The sequence below is a fragment of the Aulonocara stuartgranti genome (assembly GCF_965226115.1).
Source record: "Aulonocara stuartgranti genome assembly, chromosome: 5".
Lineage (NCBI taxonomy): Eukaryota > Metazoa > Chordata > Actinopteri > Cichliformes > Cichlidae > Aulonocara > Aulonocara stuartgranti.
The window spans coordinates 29,721,961-29,740,966 of NC_138943.1; the positions used below are offsets into that span (position 1 = coordinate 29,721,961).

The 19,006-nt window shown below is 41.6% G+C and overlaps 1 long non-coding RNA gene across 1 annotated transcript; it reads right to left on the reverse strand.

The window, feature by feature from the left end:
- Positions 1-1,892: 1,892 nt before the first annotated feature.
- On the reverse strand, positions 1,893-10,079 carry LOC309707340. The gene is made up of 3 exons (XR_014276970.1): positions 8,106-10,079; positions 6,384-6,494; positions 1,893-2,305 (listed from the first exon to the last, which is right to left on the reverse strand). It is a non-coding gene; the product is annotated as an uncharacterized lncRNA (long non-coding RNA).
- Between the last annotated feature and the right edge of the window lie 8,927 nt (positions 10,080-19,006).

Genomic DNA, 19,006 nt, shown 5'->3' on the forward strand with positions numbered 1-19,006 from the left:
ACGGAGTGTTGAATTGTAAGGATATCTGTGCAGATACACTTTTATGGAAAAAGCCAGCATTCTTTCTGGCACACAGTGAGGTGATCACAAGCTACAGTGAAGGAGTGCATGTAATGTGAACCAGTAGAAACTGGTTTTATGTGGAATTTTTGGAGCTGATGGCTCTAAGCATCTAAAGTCCATGTCTCACTTCAGCAGAGGCATGTTTCAGCTCAGTGTTTGCAGCTTTTATGTCTAAAGCTAGTTCTCATTAGAGAATAACAAACATATGGGAATACAGGAAAATGGTTCAGGCGGTGTGTAACCTAAAAAAACTGAAAAATGTAGTAGGTTTGTGTAAAGAGGAAGACGCATGATATTGTAAAACTGGGATCAATTTAAGCTTATATTATATTGTATTGTGTATTGGCCTATATACTACTAGCCATCCACTGAATGACACACTGTATGTGACTGCATGCCATTATACGCTAATTTAGGCTGATCTTTCAGTGTATCGTAAATAAGATGTTATTGGTAATAGCTAATGGATGCAGGAAAAGGAAAGAATAGCGTTCAAATCTTGTCCAGAGGGCTTGTGGCACTTAATGTCCTGTGATAGAGCGCCCTCTGGTGGGGAAGTTGAAAATTGCAGACGTAGATATTTCATGACCGAGTTTGTGGAGCCTCAAACTATACATTTGAAAGCACAGGCTACGTGAGATATGAAAGTGGAATATGCAGTCCTCTAATGAAATTAGATTTATTATTGTTTTTTAATCGACATAAACTGAAATGCTCATATTACTCAGTTAATTCATTTATGTGGTTTTAAACGGACATGTGCAAACTACTATTAAATGAAACGCGCTCTATATGTATACATTACAGTTTGCAGCTTGTAGTCATCACTACAACCGAAATATAGCGAAACATGTCCATTTTGTTATAACCGGTAGATGGCGGCGTATATTCACGCCAGCCGAAATAGCTCAGTTGGGAGAGCGTTAGACTGAAGATCTAAAGGTCCCTGGTTCGATCCCGGGTTTCGGCAAGCGGGCAATGGGCAAATTTTTTAAGTGTTCCAACTCTCTTTATGCATCATTTTTAAGTGCTACTACTTTAATTGTGATTTTAAACTGCATCTGCATTTAAGGAATTGATAAAGAAGTATGTCTAATGTACTGCCAACTACTAGGCCACAAAGGAGTAGCATTTGGTTCAATAGGTTTCTGAAATGTCTGGCTAAAACACTTGAAAAATTATGTAACTATGCAATGTAATGTGCTTGTGTTAAATACCAGTTGCAGCAGACAGCAGAACGCACCAGAGGAGCCTCAATGGGACTGCGGTAGGTATATGGGACCCCCTATGGTACATTTGGATTCTTTGACTGGGTCTCAGCTGTTCTGATCTGAGTGCCAGCCGGGGTGTGTACAAGCAAGAAGGCTTCAGTCCAAGAGAGCAGGCCTGGGACCACAGGGCACCAAATGGGTCACGAATTTGCGTCATTCCTTTTGAAACTGGAATGAACAGCCAACTGGCTCTCTGTGGTGATGTGTTAATCAGCAGCGCAATGATAATGAAAAGACAGAAAGCGGTTCAGGGATCTAACAAGGTGCAAAGTGTTCAGATGGTTTGTGTTTGCATACATAATGTCTGCAGACTCAGAAAGACACTGAAGAGGACTGGTAACAGGAAGGCAGTTGAAGTAGAACAGGTCTGCAGCATTTAGGACTTAGAAGCTGCAGTAATATTCGAACTTTCTCTGAAGAAATGTGACAGTGCTCAGCTGAATGTACTGCAGTTACCAAATATGATATCAGAATACTGAACACTTAAATTATCCTGTAAATAAGACAGTTTTTAAGACACTGGGCGACCAATGTTACTCTGCATTTTTAATATGGATTGTTATATTTAACAGTGACAATGCCGAGAAAACAATGTACACCTTTTCAGCTTAACCACACTTATTTAAAACCCAAACTTTGGCAGATCATTCAAATTAATTGTATGCATTTTCATTGTCTCTCCTCCCTCATTTGTTGCCATGTAATTTGTCACCACATAATATCCTGTGCTGTTGGTTATGCAAGGTTCCCTCTCTCTTCCTCTTCATTGTTGTTCACACTTTCCACTGCTGTCATCTGGTTTCCTGCTGGCTGTTTTCCCAGTGGTCTTGGAGAGCAACAAAGAATGCCTGGAGAAGCCAATCAAGCCCAGTTCACCAATTCAGTTTGGTGGTTGAATAAAAACCTCACAGGTGGAGAGCGGTCCAGCCAGCCGGGCGGATGGACAGGCACAAGGAAAGGATGTTTTTGCTCTAATTAATCAAAAAAAAAATCTATTCAGTAGTGTTCCATTTTCAAGCAGCTCCCACAGACGTCTCGACTAATTTGGAATGGCTTCAAGGCTTGCATAACTGGAGCAAAGTGACTTCTAACCGGCAAACTTTCTGTGCCATTTGCCAAACAGATTGAACAGGTTGAACTAGAAGCAGAGTGGTTCATGACATACGACTCGGCAGGTTTTAGAAATATGCTTTCATAAAGTAAAAAGAATAAACGATCATTGTTATTAGGTTGAGAGTGTGACATTACGCTAAATTCCTATGATGCACTGCAATCTATTATTGCATTTATTATTTATGGGAAAAATACAGAAGAAGCTGCAACTGCAAAACTGCAAAATTGAATTGGTATCTGTACAATTTACAGAAATGTTTAACAGTGCTGAGAGACTGTTACTATTATGCTTTTTTTTTTTAAAGACTGGTACTGGTTTAACTGTGTCTGTCTATCTCCAAAAGTTGATTCTGTTCATCTGGACGTAGCGTTTTGTGGGAGAAACGTTTTGGTCCTGCAGCTGACCTGCAGTCAGCTGAGACTGAAGAAGTCACTTGGATGAGTGACGAAACATTTCTCCCACAAAACGCTGCGTCCAGATGAACAGAATCAACTTTTGGAGATTTACTTCCCTGGATGATTGAGCGTGCATCAAGATGTGTCTGTCTAAATCTCGCAGATTTCTTTGATTATTTTTCTAGCTATATATAAAGCAGCAGTAACTTTTCCAGGTTTTATATTCCTGTACTATTCAGTGTCCTACTCAGGTGTAGTAGAACAAGCTGTAAACACCAAACATGACACGAAACATGACCTGCTAAAGTTTATATGCTGATGGCGTTATCAAATGTCTATTTACACATTTAGCATTTACAGAGCATCATTACTGTTCTCTGGGAGTCATGTTTTTGGTCACCGGATTAAATTAAATCCTGTGTTTACACTCTCTCTGCCTTTGTTTATAACTTCAATGGATAATTGGAAAAATCTGTCTCTTCAGCTGCTGAATGTTCTTCTATGTCACCGACTATAAACAGTGATTAAAGGGGGAAAAAAGAGAGTCAACAGCTGTCATCCCTGTATGTGAGCCGGATTTTAAAACGCACCATGGGTACGACCTACGACTATCATGTGTACCCACATGTTCAGCTTGTGTTCAGATTTTAATTTTATTACTATCCAGTACCACTCTGTGCACATTTGCTTGTCTGTCTCTATTCATCAAGAAAGAAAACTGGAAGCCAGGTCTTGTTAAAAAGAAAGAAAGATTGACATTGGCTTCTGTTGTTAATGCTGATAAGACAAGAGACAGCAAAAGAGGACATGACAGAGCGAAAAAGTTAACGACACAGTCACTGTAAAATTAAAGAATAACCTCTTTTATTCCTAAAGGCTTTATGTGTCAGGAAATAATATTAAAACATTTAAATAATCTGGTCCTTACCAAGTCTTAAAGTTAGGAAAACCTACAGAGGAACTACAAAAACTCAAAAGCTACATCTGCAGATGTTTAGGTAAGTTTAGGTAGGTGGTTCTTAAAAGCTACTGACTCATGGAGTTCACACAGCTTCTGCATTTTGGTTTAGTTTTTATTAAACAAATAATGACATGATGTAATATGTCAAATGTTGTTGTTCACCTCAGGTTGTATTTAAATCATTTTACAACCTGGCAAGGACCAGATCATTATACATATATAAAACCCTAAAATTTACTTTCTTTTACCCTGACTGCAGGTGCATTTTAACCTGACTGCACACTTTCCTGCTATGTCCTTGTTAAGAATACACAAAAAACAATAGTTGGTCAAAATGAATACATGACCACTTTAGCAAGTGATCTGAGTGATTGATCACACTGGATCTTGGCAGTTATTTTTAGTGCTATCCAAATGCGATCACTTGGATTACACAAACGTACACATGCATAAACGTACACGGTCGGCCTTTATTATCATTACAAACTTCCTTTTTTGACAAGTAAAACATATTACGTGACGAGGACCTGATCAACTTCTCAGCCTTTGTTTACAGTTTCCCCAAAAGTTGTCTTTCGTGTTTGATGGTATGAACAGTCAGATACCTTAAACCACAGTCAGCATCATCCAAACTGTCAGATGCAAGACAAGTATTTTTCTAAGGAGGTCTTGTTGTAAAGCTCTTGTGACATAACCCACCATGATCCATACAGTCATGGTGTGACAAGGGCTTGTTATCTGAGGGAACAGTGACTGACCCCCGCTTTTGTCCTTTGAGACAATAAGTAGGCATTGTCTCCTCAGACTGACTGAGTTCAAAGTAACAAACCCACTCAATGTTCCTTGAACGAGCTCCAAGGACATTAGGAAAGCTTGATTCTCTGTGTTAATCTGTGCAGATGTCATCTCATAGAGTTGTGTTGTTCTTTCACAGCACTGCCCTGACCTTTGTAATTGCTTGGGCGCTGATCTACGTCATTATATCAAAGCCGCAATTGAGTAAAGTCTGCTGTCCTTGCTCTTTTGTTCTCTGCTGAACAATGCAGCTGGACCGGCAGCTGGACTTTTGTAATAAAATAAAAAAGATGCTTCAAATGAAGGTATCTGAGGTAGTTATGCATTACTGGAAAAAAATCTCTAAGAAATTTGTTTTTTGTTAACTTATGGAAAATAATCTACATTTATCTTGTCTGACTAGACCTTTGCTTTCCTCAGTGTATATGTGGCTGGACCACAGGGAAGGTTTGAAGGTTTGTGTAGTTTATTAGCAGGTTTTCATAAGGCAGATGAAGATCATTGACATCATCCACCGGAGACTGACACCACCAGGTGCCCCGGTCACGGTGCTCTGTCTGTGAACCTCCATGTTCGAAAAATTTCGAACACATCACATTCAGTCGTCCCCGTGCTTCTACATTTCACATCCTTTCCCTTTGACTCACACAGGTCAGGTTAATGACCACAGTCGCGGCTGTTACCCAATGCGCTGTGTCACCATGTGCTCTCCAAAAAAGTATTGTCGTCTTAGCCAATCTATCCCTTCCTTCTTCTCTGATGTAAATGTGTGTATGTTTTAGCACGTGTGTTTCACATGGGGTGGTGCCTCTGAGGTTTTTCTACCATCTGCCAAAGGCTTAATAAATGGCCAAATTTAAAATAGAAACTGAGTAATGCATTTAGGAGAGGCCCTGAGATTACAAGAGACAGAGTGGGCTCCAGAAAGCAAACACTTTAAAAAGGTGTGCCCATTCTCTCTCTTTGTCACTGTTCATAAGTGATCTCGCTCTCTCTCTCTCTCTCACACACACACACACACACACAAGGAGAGAGAACATGGGTGGATGTGTCTCTGGAAAGGATTTGTCTATTGATATCTGTCTGGGGCCTGGCTGCCTGCCACCCCTCACCCCCACACTGCAAACTCAAGTTCATGACCTGTTATGCAACTCTGCTCATTGGCCATTGTAACAGATTTAAAACACATCTGCATCTCAAACAGATGTAGTTTCCATTCGTCACTTAAAAGTAAGTAAGTAAGAAATCACTCATTTGACACCATGCAATAATACTTATGCTCCAGTATTGTAAATATATACAGTGCTGTGAAATGCATTAACAATTTTGTTAATGCATAATTTTTTTTTTTACATATTTGTCACATTTAAGTGATTCATATCAAGTTAATTTGAATTTTAGACAAAGATAATATGACTAAATACAAAATACAATTTTTAAGTGATGATTTCATTGATTAAGAGATAAAAGCTTCAAAACCTACCTGGCGCTATGCAGAAAACTAACTGCCACCTAAACTTAATAACTGGATGTGCCACGACCTGCAATCAAGCATGTGTGATAACTGGCAACGAGTCTTTCACATTACTGTAGAGGAATTTTGTCGCACTATTCTTTGTAGAATTACTTTAATTCAGCCACACTGGTATGGAGAACCAGCACATTATTATTATTATTATTATTGGGGGGATGTGTGTGAGTCTTCTGGTTCTCCACAGTTTACAGTCAAAGCATCTCAATCTGATTTCAGTCCAGACTTTAACTAGACCACTTCAAAAACTTACATTTGTTATATTTCCGAGGTGGACTTGCTGGTGTGTTTCAGATCACTGTCCTGCTGTTCACTCAAGCTTCTGGTTATGAACAGATGGCCGCACATTCTCCTTCAGGATTTTCTGGCAGAGAGCAGAATTCATGGTTCCATCAGTTACTCATCCTGGATGAGTCATCGGGCAGCAGCAAATTTCTGACTATATTTTTGTTTGATGATCTGAAACATTTAAGTAGGACAAATGTACACAAACGGTAAGAAATCAGGAAGGGGTGAAATACTTTTTTGCAGCACTGTGAATTGTTTTGTAGTGAATAAAACAGCCCACACAAGTACAAACACCACAGTGACATAGCCAAAGCAGTGAAAAAGCACTTTATTGTTGTTTTTTCAGCTAAGATTTAAAGTGTGTTTTTGGCTGGTAAACAAAATGTCTATTGACTGTTATTTAAAAATTACATTTTAATATTAAGTTTGCAAAATATTTTGACTTAGAGTCAGGTATTGCATTCGGTTTCTTCTGGCCTTAAGTGTGTTATCCTATCTTAAATCTGAATATATCTTAAACATATAAAACAGGAAATATAGCAAGTAAAATAGCAACCTAGCATTCCTCATGTGCCAGCTGTATAAAATTACAGAAGAGGATTAGGGCCACTGGAATAAAAAAGTGGGCACGTCTTTTTTTTCCTTCTTTACCAGAATTCTGAGAAAAAAGTCAGAATTCTGAGATTAAATCAGAATCAGAATACTTTATTGATCCCTAGGGGAAATTATTTTGGTTACAGTGCTCCAGTATAAACAGTAACAAAGACAGACAATACACTAAGTAAGAAATAGACACAATATATACAATATATACATGCATATCTATCTATACACATATAAGTCACTTATTGATAAATAGCTGAATAAGAAAGAAGAGCATGTGCAAAAAGGGTGTAGCTATTGCAGTATACAGCGTGTTAAGTGGATGAGTTGTACAGAGAGATGGCCACAGGCAGGAATGATTTCCTGTGTCGTTCAGTGGTGCTTTTTGGTAATCTCAGTCTCTTGCTGAACGTGCTCCTGTGACTGACCAGCATGTCATGGAGTGGGTAAAGTCACAATTCTGACTTTTTTCTCAGAATGGAAAAGAAGAAAAAAAAATTTGTGCCCACTTTTTTTTCTTTCGGTGGCCCTAATCCTCTTCCATATAAAATAGGGCTGCAAATAATGATTAATTAAAAAAAATTGTGCAGTTTTACACTTTAGATACATTTACTGTTTCTCTGTTATAGTCCAATAAATCAGTCACACATTGAAAGTTTCACTACTTTCCAGTGTTGGGAAGGTTACTTTTAAAATGTATTCCATTACAGAATACAGATTACATGCCCCAAAATGTATTCTGTAACGTATTCCGTTACGTTACTCAATGACAGTAACGTATTCTGAATACTTTGGATTACTTAATATATTATCATGCTTTTTACAACAACGTGAATGTACTATTGCTGTGTGATTTATTACTGTTACTGAAGGTCAGCGACTTCGAACTGTAGTAAAGGGACCTCTGACTAAAACGGCGGGGTCCCTGTCGGCTCGTAGCCGAAAAATAGCTTTACTTTGTTGTGTGGGTCAACTTTTCTTGCGAGAGACAGAGAGAGGCGTTGAAAGGCTGCTCCAACGGAACTTATTGTTTCGGAGGAAAACACGAACACGGTGTACAGTCGAGTCTTAATAGCTTACTTACAACTGGGCTCATCAGGCTCTCTTCTTGGCTGCAGTGGTTATTATTATATTTACATGCTTCCAGCTCCCGTTTTTCCTCGATGACAACTCGTACCTTTCCACTCCCCTTTTTCTCCCTCCTCGCCCTCACAGACCCATAACGTGTATGGCAGTCCATTCTCCCTGCAACACGGACTACACTGCCCATGATGCTACATTCTTTAGAGCTATGCTTGTAGCATTCTGTCTGTTAGCTTAGCACAACAACAACAACAACAAAAAGGCGCTCTCTCACCCAGGAAACACACAGTCGCAGAGAGAGAGAGAGCGTCGCCCTGTAACCATGGCAACCGTAACGCTGCCGCCTGGAACAACAGAACGTAGCTGTCAAACAAAACCCAAACAGTCCTGACCCGCGACAATATCTGTTGTAACTTTATGCAGTGTTGCTCCAACTGCCCGTGTAGCGTGGGTTGTGGTCAACAATAACTTTAGACCAAGCACAGAGGACTGAGACGAGGCTATGGTGGAGGTCCAGACTTTTACTCCATAAGCTCAGAACACATACCATAACACAGTACCACCTACTGGTGGGAGGTAGTAATAGCTGCTGCTTATTACAATATACCACATCCCTCTTTTCCGAGATAAAGATACTACCTCTTAACTCCAATATTTTGTAACATAAATGCACCTTTTAAATCGTAGGAACATTAACAATATTATATTCTTGAGACATTAAGTAGAGCACACCTCAGATTGCTTGTCACTTGAGCAATGCAAATACACATCAGTGTAGTGTTTTGAAACAGATGAACACATGACAGATTAGATAAGACATGTCAAAATGAACATATGAAACATGACATATTTTCTCTCTTTTCCAACAAGACAGTTATCTAGCTTGTACAGAACAACGCAGGTACAGGATAGAGTGACTTTAAGTTTCCCAATCACTTAGTCTCTATACCTGGCAGGGCGTATTATTGCTCGGCCACTGCGTGTGTAACATGTGGGTGTGTTGTCCATACTTGCAGGACTAGAGTTTTGTGGGGTGTCATTTGCTGGTGGCTCCACTGGCTCTTGGGTGTGAACGGACAGTTCATCTGGGTCCATGGGTGTGTCCTTGAACAGACTTGGGTGTATTTTCCTCAGATGTCTCCTGTTCCTCCTGAGCACTTTACCATCTGGTGTTTGCACCGTGTAGGAGCGTGGTTCCTCTCGCCGATGAGTTACAACAGCTGGCTCCCAACCGCGCCTTGTTTGCATGTGCACAGTCTCGCCTGGGGTCAGAACAGGCAATGGTCTTGCGTGCTGATCATAGTGGCGTTTCTGCTTTGATTGCAACCTGCGCACTTTGTCGTGAATGTTCTGTGGGGTTGACTGCCTCAACACAGCACTGGTGCATGGCAGGGTGCTGCGGAGAACCCGTCCCATCAACATTTGTGCAGGTGACACACTAAGTCCTGTGACTGGAGTGTTCCTCAAAGACAACAGCACTAGATGTGGGTCTGTTCCAGTCCGTGCGGCTTTCTTAAGTGCATGTTTGACAGTCTTTATGGCTCGCTCCGCCATGCCATTCGAAGAAGGAAAGCCGGGACTGGAGAAAGTTAGCTTTATCTCCCAGGATGCTGCAAACGATCTCATCTCGTGGCTGGCGAATGGAACATGATCGCTCACTATCTCTTTGGGAATTCCGTGTCTTGCGAAGACTGATTTCATCTTCTGAATCACAGAGTGTGCCGTTTTGTCAGGTAAGTTAAGAACTTCTGGATATTTTGATAAATAATCCATTAACAAAAGATATGGATGATCGTTCAGTTCGAAGATGTCTGCTCCGATTTTCATCCATGGCAGCTCTGGAATCTGGTGTGGAATAAGCGGTTCAGCCTGGTTCTTTGGCTGCATTTGCTGGCATTGTTCACACTTTTCAAGCATGGTCTCTATGTCGCGTGACATGCCAGGCCAGTACAGCACTCTTCTTGCTTTGGCTTTTGTGCGCTGCACACCTTGGTGGGCAAGGTGCAGCTTCTCCAGGATCACACGCCTGAAGCTTTGGGGTATTACGATCTTGTCCCCGATCATAATAATGTCATCGTGGAAACTGATATCGTGTCTCATAGGCCAGTAGCTGTGGAGTGTTTTGTCTAAACTCTTCCTTCTGGGCGGCCATCCGTTGAAGTGTCTTTTGCGCACGGCTTGTAGTACGCTGTCTGCTGCCACTGCTTTTTTCAGGTCACACAATGTTTTCTCGCTCAATGCTGCTGTGGCCTCCAGAGCATACACAACTCTTTCATCATTTGCGTTTTCACTCACGTTTCCGTCGTCACTGGTAGTTGTGGCACGTGAGAGTGCATCGGCTATGAACATGTCTCTGCCGGGGGTGTATGTGACGGTGAGATCATATCTCTGTAGTTGCAGCAGCATTCCTTGTAGCCTCGCTGGTGCCTTGCATAGCGGTTTGCGCACTATCGCCTCCAGGGGTTTATGATCAGATTGCACTGTCACTGGTCTTCCATAGACATACTGGTGGAATCGTTTAGCGGCAAACACAATGGCTAGCAACTCTTTTTTCTGTGTCTGTGAGTGCTCGTGACGCGTAACACACAGGTTGTCCGTCTTGTAATAGGCACGCGCCCAGCCCATCTTTTGAAGAATCGGCCTGCAGTGTTAGTGGTTTCTTGTGGTCATAAAATCTCAACACTGGAGCTTGTGTGAGCGTCGACTTGAGCGTCTGTAACGCTACTGTGTGATGTGGCTGCCACTGCCACACTGTGTCCTTCTTGAGTAGCTGTCTCAAAGGTGCTGTGAGCGATGCTTCATTTTGGATGTACTGTGCCAAAAACTTCGTCATTCCCAGCAGACGCTGAAGGCTTTGTTTGTCTTCTGGAGTCGGCATGTCGACAATAGCTTTGATCTTTGAAACATCTGCTTTCTGCCCTGCTGCTGTGATGATATGGCCCATGTATTTCACTGTGTCAACTTTGAACTGAATTTTGTCCTTGTTAAACTTCACGTTAGCTGCTCTTGCTTTCTCCATGACCTTCTGCAGGATTTCATCGTGTTCGTGCTCTGATGTAGCTGCAATTATCATATCATCTGCAATGATAAATACACCAGGAATGTTGCCGAAAGTCTCACAATTCTTTTGTTGAAAGACCTCGCTGGCTGATTTGATCCCGAATGGGAGTCGGAGGAAGCGATATCGGCCCCAAGGTGTATTGAAGGTACAGAGCTTTGATGACGGCTCGTCCAGCTTGATCTGCCAGTATCCATCTTTTTCATCCAATATGGTGAAGATGGATTTTCCTGCTAGCTTGCTGCGAACGTCCTCGTGTGTGGGAATGGAGTAGTGCTGGCGTTTAACTGCTTGGTTCAGATCACAAGGGTCCAAGCACACCCTTAGTGTTCCGTTCTTCTTCTGTGTGGCGACAAGACTGTTGACCCAATCTGTAGGCTCATTGACAGGCATTATGACATCTCTGTTTTGTAAGTCCTGTAGCGTCTTCTTCAGCGCATCCATTATGGAGAGTGGCACGTTCCTGCATGCGTGAATCACAGGTATTGCATTTGGGTCAATATGTATGTGGTGAAGTCCAGGGAACTCACCTAAGCCTGTGAACACATCAGCGTACATCTCCACAAGTTCTTCCGAGGTAGAAGGTGGTTTAGCTGATTTCGGTACAGAGGATGTCATGGCAAGGGTCTCGACTCGTTGCACCAGATGGAGCTCTTCACAAGCTTGTCCACCTAGGATCGGTTTATCTGCATGGCTTGATACAAGAAAGTCAAACACAGCCTTGTGCTTCCGTGCTTCACACTCAAGAGACACCACACCATCTGCACGTATGCGGGCTCCACCAAAAGCTATGAGTACAGTCTTTGTGGGCTGTAACCGAGGCATATCTGGTAACTCGTCATAAACTGATCTGGGGAGCACATTTGCGTCCGCACCTGTGTCTAGCTTGAAGGTGAGTGGTACGTCTCCGATTGTCACACTTTCATGTCATTTGCCAGTCTTGTGCTTGTCGCTGGATACCATGCCGATGTATAGTGAATCGCCATCAGTTTCAATGTTGTTAATAGTTTTTGTTTTCTTGAAGTGTCTACTCTTCTCTGCGCTAGCTCTGCACACTTTTGAGAAGTGGTTATTTTTCCCACACTTGTGACATGTTGCCCCATAGGCTGGACACTGTCGGAATGCGTGTTTGTTGCCGCATTTGTGACAAACTGTTTGTTTGTCGTTGCTCAGTTTGTTCTTACTGTGTCCTGATTTAATGTATCCTGGCATTTTTCTTAATGCGTCCACTGACGTGTCTTGGGCTGCAGTTATTGACTGCATGGCCTGAATCTGTGACTTGGCCACTTCTGCTGATCTGCATATTTCTATCGTCTTGCGCAGTGTGAGGTCGTTGTCACGAAGCAATCTCTCTTTTAGTCTTGCGTCACTTATGCTGAACACCAATTTATCCCTGATCATGTCGTCCTCATTGATCCCAAATTCACAACTTTTACTTCTCTGACGGAGTTCCGTGACATATCTGTCCACTGTTATATCCGCCGACATTGGGTATGACCAGAACTTGTGGCGTTCAAAAACAACGTTCTTTCGTGGACTACAGTATTCCTTAAACGTTTTCAAAATGTCCGCCATTGTCAGTGCGTCTCCGGTCGGGGTCACTGTGAGCGTGTTGTACACTTCAAGCGCTTCTTCGCCGATAGTGTGGAGAAGAATGGCTATTTTAACCTTTTCATCCTTCTCCAACGCACCCGTAGCAGTCATATACAGTCCGAATCTTTGTTCCCATCTGCGCCAGGTCTCAGATAAATTGCCTGTGAGCAGTAGCGGTGATGGTGGCTTGAATTGCTCCATGCCGTTAGCAATGGCTACTGTTAGCTAATCTACGGCTAGCTTACTCACGTCGCGGTCCCTGTTCACACGGTCTTGCCGACTTCTGACACCATGTTGTAACTTTATGCAGTGTTGCTCCAACTGCCCGTGTAGCGTGGGTTGTGGTCAACAATAACTTTAGACCAAGCACAGAGGACTGAGACGAGGCTATGGTGGAGGTCCAGACTTTTACTCCATAAGCTCAGAACACATACCATAACACAGTACCACCTACTGGTGGGAGGTAGTAATAGCTGCTGCTTATTACAATATACCACAATATCAAACAGGAAAGTACCGCAGTGTAATCCATTTATTTCAACAAAGTAACTGTATTCTGAATACCACCTTTTTAAACGGTAACTGTAACGGAATACAGTTACTCATATTTTGTATTTTAAATACGTAACGGCGGTACATGTATTCTGTTACTCCCCAACACTGCTACTTTCTAACGAGTATTTCTATTATGCTTGCCTTTTGTTTGCTTTTAACAACTAATTCTTCAGGTCTGCTTAGACTATATATTTTCTTCTTCTTCTGTTTTTGGTATCCTCCCATTCACGTTATGCCTATGAGCATGGACTTCTTTACATCACCTTACATTACCTCTGGAAACCTCTGAGGACTCACTAAAAGCTTAGGTATCGTTGTAAGCCGCATCTAAAACATGATACAGGGATTCCCCTGCCTGAGTGGGGACATTGGCTGGGATGGCTGGCCTCCCCTGAGCTGGATAGTGCCTCTGGAAACTGCAGTCAGGTGGTTGCATGGATGATGACAAGCTGTCATCGGACTGAAAATAAATTTCGGAGCCATACATTTCACAGAGACTTCTCGTTTTCATCTCCCACAGTGCTTGCGTGCACGCTTGACCCAGACATGTTTAAACTTTCTTTTTTCTTTCCCCCCAGTCAGATTTACTGCACAATAATTAATCATTTAATCTGTATTTAGTTTCTACTCTTACATCTTTGTCCCATGTCTTCAGGGTTCCACTGCTATGGGTTTGTAGTCTGTACTATGTGTTTCAGGACCATTGCTTGTATTATGTGCTTGAAATGCACATTACACTTGGCTGCTGTGTTCTACTTTCTGTCCACAGAAAGCCGAAAATGTGAAAAGTCTCTGCAAAATGACTAGGACCTGAGTGAGATCATGTGCAGAGGCTGTTTATGCAAAGTAACAGGTCAAGTAAAAATATATTTTTTTAAAATGGTAAGTTGAATGATTCTGGTATATCCTGCCAGACAACTTGTGACATGCTACTTTTTTGGAACTAGCTTTGCTTGAACTATTATTTGTTTGGAACTATATTCAAACAGCTTTAGTAACCCTTTAAAAGTCATTTATAGCTTTTGCATAAAAACCACAGTGCGTAACCTTTCTATTCCAGTTTTTGATTACATCAGAGGCATTTCTCACAAGCCTTACCCTTGTGATGCTCATTCGGTTTGCCTGACGTCTCATACAGAGATTCCTTAAACGCATGCGGTTTTTCGAAGTTAATCTCACTGTCACTCAGCTCCTGTTAATTTGGCAAACCTCTGATCTGGAGGATCTTGTTACACACATATCCGATGGAGTGTTTCCTGCGGTAGAGCTAGCTGTGAGCTTTAAAAAATGGGATCTATATTTATGACCTGATTTAACTTGTTTGGGCAGTTTTCATCATTTGTATGCACACTGTAGAAATTTACACATTTGCCTAATAATCAAAAGCTTACTGGTTCAGTCTTTGGAGGAGACACTAATCTCTTTTGGGGTTGCATCAGGAAGGGCATCCGGCATTAAAAAATTGCCAAATAAGGTATGTGGCACTACCTGCTGTGGCAGTGAATAAAGGAGCAGCCAAAATTAGCTTTACATGCATAAGGCTTTACACTTTGAGTTGTTATGGAGACATCCCACATACCTTACTTCTATTAGGCTGTTGTCACCACAGTGAGGCTACCTGCCCAGCAAGCATTTGTAGGATTGTTTTAATGAGAGTCACAGAGTATTAGTATTACACTGTGTCAGAAAACCTTTGAAACGCTGCCCTATTGCCTCAAGGTGTAAAGCATAGCGTAGTCCACAGCTTTTCACCAGCACAGGGTGAAATAGACGCTTGACACTAAATGGTGTCGTTATAGAGAGAAAGCGACACTGCGCTGCTGCTAGGCCCACATATCTAAGAATGGCTGAGTCCTAGAACCACCAGTGCTTCTTTGACCTTCTTGAATAATTTAGGCGCTTACTCGTTTCAAGCTGGGCTATCGTTCCTGTTTATGGCTGCCACTTAGCAGTCGGTCATCATCTCTCAGTCATGGAAGGTGTGACGAGTTTTAATCCCGAGATTGGCGATAATCTCCCCACCATCTTAATTTTTTTCTGCTTAGTTGCTGTGAGCCCAGTTTGAAAATGGCAAGCGTGTTCCTGGGAGGTTCAGCGTGAGGACAGATCCCTGGCCCATGCCAGGGAAACCAGTTGGACAGAGAAATAGAGCGAGATATTTGTCATTGAGAGGACGAAAGCGGTTCTGTTCAGTGCGCGACCGACCCGCTCCGAGTAGTTGTGGTATAATGTTGAACAAATGCCAGCTGCATTCCTGTTTCCACCTCACTCTCTGTAGCTCCCACCCTGCCATTCAGGCAGACTCATTAAGTGCCCTTTTGTTGGGGGGATTACAGAGTTTATATTTAACCTGTGTTCTCACTGTCAGTGGACTGCCGAAGCAGTGGCTGGCAATGCCAGCTGTGGTCATCTGGTGTCTCACTCCCACAAGTATCTCCACACATTGTCAGCCCCTCTGCCTCTCATCTCTCTGTTCCCGGGACTTTTCTCCCTCTCAACAAATCAGAGCTCCCCATCTATTCCAGTTATTGTTTTATCTATATTTGCCAATACAGGTTCAAGTTTCTTCGCGTGAGGGTCCAACTTGGCACACGCAAGACCTGAGCACCATGAAAACTGCCTCTGTTTTTAAGCCATTGTCTTGCACCTGATTAGTTAGGCATCCCACGTTTTCTGAAATCTTCCCAACTGCACTGAGTGCATTTGTGTGCATGTACATATAAAGTGCCTTGAGGCAACTGTTGTTGTGATTTGGTGCTATATAAATAAATTGAATTGAATGTACGTGTACACAAACATGCATTCACGCAATGCACTTTTCCTTGTCTGCCTCTATGAGTGTGCACTGTGGCTTCAGGGACATAGTGTGCTCATCATGCTGAGCAGAATGACTCGTTTGACTTCTAATTTGTCACTGACTCATACAGAATGCAGTTTTATGGCTTTAACAAGTCCTTAATAGCAGAAACATTGTAATAGTAGATGAGGTTTAAGACATGGAAGCAGCAGATTCTATTTTTGGGGATTTGTTTTGCGTCTCTTTGTGGCTGAGTTTTATTTTGACCCAGGTGACTTTTTTAGTAGCATATGCAGAGTGTGTGATAATTCTGAAGTGGTGCTCGTGTCATTTTTTGCTATTGCACGTAGACCAGCAGGCACTGTTCTTGAAGCACACTAAAGCAGGCAAAAGGTGTTTTTGCTTCAGCTGAGCAACGACTCTCATTGGTGTGCAACAAACACTAGACTCTCTCTCTCTGGACTTTCTGCCTCGTGTTTCCTCTTCTGCTTCCTCAGGCTAAGTTTCTATCTCTCTCTGTCTGACTAAATCTTAGGTTTTGTATTAACTAGTCAAGGCATGATAGAGTTTTGGATGTATGTTTTGGACTGGCAGATACAGATCAGGCATTTTGCCTCCTGTGTTCAGTACATAGGTATGGATCTAAATGTTCTTGCCAAGTGATAGGAATCGCTATGTATCTAGGCTCCCCCCTGGCGCCCACCGCGCAGCCACAATTGAAAATAGATGTGCATAATTTGGCTGAGCTCTTACAGGTCTCTTTCAAAGGCTACATGCTGAGCAAATATCTGGAGGCTACTTCGTACCTCGGACTATAGATGGGTGACAAATGGAAAGAAACCCCTTCTTGAGGTCTTTTTTGTGTGAACCTACAGAAATGGTGCCATTTTCAAATAAACCCTTCAGAACCTTTAAACCCTTCAAACCACCTTCAGTGCACTTCACATTTAGAAAAATCAGATGGAGTAATGGAACACCTTTCTTCCAAAAGTACCTCATTTGGTACTTCTAATGATGATTGTGGTGATAAAGAGCCTAGTCTAATACACTGATCCAAAATCTCTCATTGAGGTGGGTTATGGCTTGGTCACTGCATAGACAGTAACATCTAATTGACATTATTTTTATACTCATCAAGCCATTCAGTTGTTGTCATTGTTATCCTGGCAGAGATTGCTTATGTCAGGATAGAAATATTTGGGACAAGTGGATCCAAAATGCACCTCACAGTATAACATAGCCATGCAGCCTCACTGTAGTGCAGTGTGTTGTTTGTTGGTTTTTCGTTCATTGATTTGTCCCTGTTTTAGCGATGATCTGTCTTTTGTGATAGTAATGAATAGTTTGGACTTATTTGCAGATGACTCAAACCTATACTGTGAATATATATATCTGAGAAACTTTTATACCATTTTCTTCTTTCATCCATCTATACTTCCTCATGAAAGCACAGGATGCTGTCAAAAACTATTTGGTACTAAGTCATAGGATCTACATAAAATACAATTTGTGAAGTTACTCATTATCTGTTTGTGTTAAGGTTGTACGAGGAGGATGCCCTTTCATTATCAAGAAAATAAAATGAAATGTTGTCCAATAGTACTTTGGTTTATAAAATGAGTCAAATATTAATGAGCCCGTATAATAGAGTGATTAAATGTGTCTTAGAAAAATTCATAAAGGAATACATTTATCATAAAAATAAATGTATTAATGTATTAATTTACCCTCAAAAGACCCAAAGTCTTTCGTGGCATGTATTTTTAATTTCTCTTTGCTATTTGGGCTGATTGGGACCTGATGAATGTAAAAACAAAGAATTATCTTTTACCTGATTTTGCTCTACAAGGGCCGGATATCCACATATGAGGGCATTTGTTTTAATTTTCGATAGAGCAGTGGCAGAATGTCCTGCATGCGCACAAAAAAATCTAACCTGTATTGAAATTAAAATAAATACGTTAACAATTCATTCTGTTTTGAAGTGTGAGTCAGTAAGTGACTGGTGACTGGCTGCTCCAGCCAATGATGCGATTCACATTCGTATATATGCAGCTAATCAGCGTCGTTGACAGGCTATGACAGCGTCCTTATGTGTCGACACGGGTGTTTTAACTAGGAAAGCGGCTGATGTGGAGTGAAGCCACGTTTGCAATGTTTGTTTTTTTTTCCTGAATACTATCATTGTTTGTATTTACTGTGTGGAGAAACGGTAAAACGAAGTTTTATAAGAAGAGCACTCGAAAGCACTCCGCCTGTGAGCAAAAACAAAACCAAAAACCCGCAGCCTTTCCTATTGGTGGAAAAATGCACCATGTCGACCAATCAAAAAATGATATGGCAACATGGCATTTAGTTGTTTAGGAAGAGGGAAGTTACGGCGGTGTTTTGAGATGTGTGAGATTTGCGACATTTAGCATGTTTGGAGTCTAAAGTTAGTGTGTTGTCTTGTGTAGTTAGTGTGTAGTGTAGTCAATAGTTTTGTTGTGTGTGTCAGAACAATGAGGTGACTGCTGAATGTTACAGGTGTTACAGGAGTGATACATCTCCTGTTGTCAGGCCTGCAGGTATCAGGCTGTTGTTCTCCTTTATCTCATAGTGGACAGAAATAAATTTTTGGAGTGGCACAAATAATTTGTGTGGCATCAGATTTGATGCAGAACAGCTGATTGTTCTGTAAATAGTTTGAAATGTTTATTTAAAAACTGCCTTGGCTGCATTTGTAGGTAAACAGCTGCAAAAAACTTTGTTGTTTGCAAAACTCAGTTACTTTTTTGAAGAAGTAACTATATAATTAATTGCCCAACATTGGTCATTATATTCTGTATTTTGCAGTTACAGACTCTCTCACAGACCACAGACTCATACTCGTAATACAAGTCAGAGCTTTATTTAAAAA